Source organism: Triticum urartu, chromosome 4 (assembly GCF_003073215.2).
Source record: "Triticum urartu cultivar G1812 chromosome 4, Tu2.1, whole genome shotgun sequence".
NCBI lineage: Eukaryota > Viridiplantae > Streptophyta > Magnoliopsida > Poales > Poaceae > Triticum > Triticum urartu.
Window position 1 is genome coordinate 608,677,788 of NC_053025.1, and position 5,008 is coordinate 608,682,795.

General features: G+C 49.3%; 1 pseudogene; it reads right to left on the reverse strand.

Annotated features, from left to right (window-relative positions):
• Positions 1–1,739: 1,739 nt before the first annotated feature.
• On the reverse strand, positions 1,740–4,483 carry LOC125554394 (annotated as a pseudogene).
• Positions 4,484–5,008: the final 525 nt, after the last annotated feature.

Below are 5,008 nucleotides of genomic sequence, written 5' to 3' on the forward strand. Positions count from 1 at the left end.
AAAGACCTAGCAGCGGCGGGCTATACTTAGCGCCCGGCACCAGTAATCCCACTAAGGTACACACTAGCAATAGCAGTCCTTATTCCCCGCCGGCCACAGGTAAGATTTTAGAAAATAAAAAACGGAAGCACCTAGCATAGTAGCGGCACTCCACGGCGCATCCCTGTCCCTGATCGGGAGGCTGGCGCGCGCGCACACACACGCGCGCGCGCAACATGTAGGCTGGCACCGCCCGCCGCGCACGGTCAATCTTCCACCCCGCGCACGCAGGATTCACTGCCGCGCGCACGACCGCCGGATCCGCCGCAGCCCACACGCCCGATGGATCCGTCGTGCGCTAGATTCGCTGGATCCATGCCCAGCTGGATCTGCTACCGCACATGATGGATACGTCATTGCACTCGCTAGATCCGCCGCGCCCGCTGGATCCGTTGTCGCGCTCGCTGGCAGGGAGAACATCCACGGGAGGAGCTGGCGTTGGAGCCCTACCGCTGGTCGCCCTCGAGCTCGAAGAAACATCCGCAGGAGGACAGTGGGAGAGTGTGCAAAAACCGGCCGGAGCTCAAGAAGATCAAGGAGAGAGAGAGAGAGGGGGGGTCAAACTGTTCATGGATCTGTCTGGTGTGTGTGCGTCGTTGGGAGAGAGAAGAGAAGGGAGAGAAATAAGGGAGATGATTGGATCTATGTGCAAACACTAGTTGTGGACGGTTGGATGAGAGTCACCTCATCAATCCGTGGGAGGGTATGGAAGACCAATCAGAATGCGGTATTTTGACCACGCAGGCTTGACCCAAGTACATGTGGTGGCCACAAGAGTATACCCGCCACTGGTAATATAGTTTACCAGTGGCTAGTTTTTTGTAGTGCCTTTCACTATTATAGCAATTACTTATCACTTTTCATTATTACCATTTAGTACATAAAAAGAAGTTACTTATGTATTGCATCCTCATATCCCATACGTCACTATCATTTATCCGCACTCCGGTTACCAAACGGCATTAAGGATTTTCTCGTGGATGCAGTTTAGGCGGTCTCTGTTTGTCCCTTGTTGCAATGATCGGGAAAAGAGGGAGGTAAGCATTGTCAGTGCCGACCTCTGCAAATTCACCATCATACCAATACTAGTGACCTTTCATCCCTAGTAGGCATATGTTGGACGGTCGACTTCACCCAACATTTAAAAAATCATTAACATAAACATATAAAGAGGATGTCAAATCCTATCAACATTCAGTTCTAAATATACTAGGATTCCACCATATCCCCGTGAACTGGAAAAATTACTCGCACATCGAGATCATAAGAATCGTGTACTGAATCATGATAAACATAGATGAAGTACCAAAGTAATACAAAAATTGGATCTACGCAGACTACTGTATTACAAAGAGGTGAAGATGGGATAATGATGATGCCTCATACTGATGCGGTGATGTGGTGACAGAGTCCCTCTATCAACCACCCTCCGGAATCCATCCGGATGCTAGGGTTCTTTGTTCTGAAAGAGTTTCTCGTGGTTGAGGACGTATGATCCCGTTGCGATTGCATGGGGGGTGATAACGTACCAAAAAATTAAGCAGTATATTTACAGAAAAAACACTGATGCACAGGTCGTGTTGCTCGTAAATCATGAAATAAAATAATGTGACTACTCTTCTAATTGCTCGCAGATAACCCACTTAGCTTGAGAACAAGTTTGCATCCAAGGTCCCTCTCGTGCCTGGGGATGTACCATATCAGCGCTCCCTGGAGGCCATGGCGGTGGCATTGGACGTCCCTCTCGTGCCTCTTGTCTTGGGAAGCAGGATGAGCGCAAGGACTGCACAGATGAAGGCGAAGGCGCAACCAACGCCGAATGCCGGTGTGTTGCCCTTTCCAAAGGCTTTGTCGATCGGGCCAGCGGTGAGCACGATAATCAGCTGAGCAAAGAGCAACAAGGTAAACAAGCAAGTCAAGACCAACGCAGGGGAAAGTAAACTAACACCCTGAGGTGCTGATTAGCAACTAGAACAGCCGATTTGTAGTTTTATCACCTGCGGCACGATGATGGCAATGTTGAGGACACCAATGGCGAGGCCTTGGCCACGGTCGTCGGCAACCTTAGAAGCAACAGCCCACGGTACACTGAACAACACGGCCTGTGGGATTCCGATGAGCGCGAAGAGGGAGAGTGCGATGACCCTGAGCTTGGGGTCAGGGCCGGAGAGGCCTTGGCCACGGTCGTCGGCAACCTTAGAAGCAACAGCCCACGGTACACTGAACAACACGGCCTGTGGGATTCCGATGAGCGCGAAGAGGGAGAGTGCGATGACCCTGAGCTTGGGGTCAGGGCCGGAGAGGCCAGCTGTGAAAGACGCGTTGTACCCCTTGGTGGAGACCAAGCCAAGGATCACCATGGCCGTCATGATGCCAAATAGGATGAAGTTGCTTAAGGACCACACGACCCTGGACGTGAGCCTACCGCAAAGGTGGGGGGTGTTGAAGGAGGCGGCCAAGAGGCACATAGAAGAGAGCAGCAGACCGACGGCGCCCTCGCGCGCGCGCGGGCGCGTTAGACAGCCCCCTGGGCCCCCTGCGGCTCGCCGTGGTAGATCTCCTTGCCCATCCAGTCAGTGCCATACTGGATGAAGGGGAACCACGCCAGCTGAGAAAACATGTCAGAATAGTCAGTCAATCCTCGATGGGTGAGGTGCATGCATTGTTTTAAGAGGTTGTGGATGCACAAAACATTACCCAGGTTACAGCCGTGACGGCGAGCACTTTGAACATAGATGGGGGAAGGTTCTTCAAGCTCTTGAAGAAGTCGCCAAAGCCGCATATGCATCCACGGCGGCCAGAGGGGGCCTCCACGTCGGCATTGTCGAGCTGCTTCTCTTCAGCAATATACATGGTGATGGACGTACTGATGATAATGACGATCTGAATGACATGAGCTGAATAAGCAGCCGTTCATGAGATAAGTGGTTCTGAATTTCAGTTTAGAAAATATTTCGACAATACTGGTTTCGAATTTCGGTGATTTGGGTTTCCATTCGGCCAATTAATGGACCGAAATCTGTGACTTAAATTCGAATTTTAAAAAAATCATTTGAATTTGTGTATACTACCATAATAACAGAAATATTTCTATGGAAAAGCAATTATTTCAGTAGCTATGGGAATGAGTAAAATCTTTGAAATCTCGATGACATTTTATATTGAAAGTGAAAACTATAAATGTTGCTCTGACGGTTTACCACAGCTGTGAGGAAGGCGCCCTTGAGATTTGCGCAGGCTTCGCAGCACGCCGTAGTTTTGAGCCAAGGGAGCCACACGTGCCATTCACCGTCGGCACCAGCCATATAGCCCAGGATGTTGCCGATGGCCATCCACCCGCAGAAGATGGCCTGCCCGACGCTGGGCATATAGTTTCTCGCTAGTCAAAAAGCTAGTCAGTCGTTTTAATTCCCAAGTTTGATGGATGATGTATGCATATTCTCACCAGAGAGATCAGCCATCAGCGCACGAGCCGGACCTTGGGCGGCATTGTTGGCGAAATTGAGGAACCAGAACCCGACGATATACACAGCTGTGGCGGCCCAGCGAGGGCCCGTGCTGGTGGTGCAATGCTCCTTGGTGTCCCCGAGTAGCCGCCCAATGTCCGCCGAGAAGCCGATGGGCATCACGGAGAGGCAGATGACGAGACATCCCGCGACGATGAAGGGTCTTCTCCGGCCCATCATCGCTGTGCACCTGTCGCTGTAGTAACCCACGATGGGTGGCACCTAGCCGATGAATCATTTCACACTCATGTTAATACTTCATCTGTTAGTACTCCATTTTTCCCGGTTTATAGTTCCCACGCGTATCTCTAGGTTGTCCATTTTAGCCAATGTAATATGAATTTTGTACAGAACAATTGAAATTTTCTCATGGTATAATTTTTGCAATATATAACTCGTATTATTTTGGTTAAATCATCAATCTAGGAAAACAAGTGTGCCTGATAAACCGGAAAAGAGGTAATGCCACTTAATTATTTTGTCTTCCTTCCAGTGGAGATAATTCACAGGCTTGAAGAAAAAAGGGTGAGCGAGGAGCCGAGGATAAATGCATGCAGATATGAGAAAGAGGATCTTCTCATGTTAACTACTTACATGGATTGGGGGGAAATCATGTAAATATCTGTTTTTGGAAGAGAGTATTTTGGAAAGGGAAGGGAATGAATTAATGGGATGAGAAGAGATGGCACTCACAACAAACCCAGCGATAGGTCCGCAGATCCAAGTGAGGGAAACGCGCTGGTGTGGGATCCCAAGACTCTGCATATGCAAACCACCGAACGACCCAAGGATGAGGTAATAGATCATCAAGAATTAAGCAGCCACGGAGAGGCACCTGACCTGACCTGAGAGTAGGGGGAGAGGAGGGAGAGCTGCAGCGCCCAGGCGTACTGGATGCCGCCGGCGACCATGCAGGCAAAGAACAGCCTCCCGAGGCTGCAGACCTGCTTTGCCGCGTACACAACATTGTTGGGAAAACTCAGGTCTCCCTCCCTATCCATCGTTTAGGCCGGCGGCGATGCAACGGAGAGACACGGATGCGGTGGTTTTACAGATGAGAGAGATGGAGATGGAGATGGGAATGGGATGGGCAAGCAAAACCCAAGGCTGAAGAAGGTGGGGTTTAAAGAGGCCAATCACGGCTGGGCCACCGGCCCAACAGGTAGGCTTATCTACGTGGCCCTGTAATGTTAATTGGCTATATATTTTTGTTCCCTAATTACTGTTCCTAAGTTTGTTTTCTCTCTCCAAAATAACATTACTGTTCCTAAGATTCACGCCCAATATGAACTATTCATTTGTTCAAGAAAAATCCCATGTTTTTCAGAAGTTAATTTGGTAAGTGTTGATGCGTTTCCAACAAATGAATGCCAAAATTTAATTGTGTTTGTTGTCTAACAAATTATCGTAGAAGAAATTCTCAAAAAATCTTGTGTATAGGGTAGTGGATCAGAGAGAAGCAT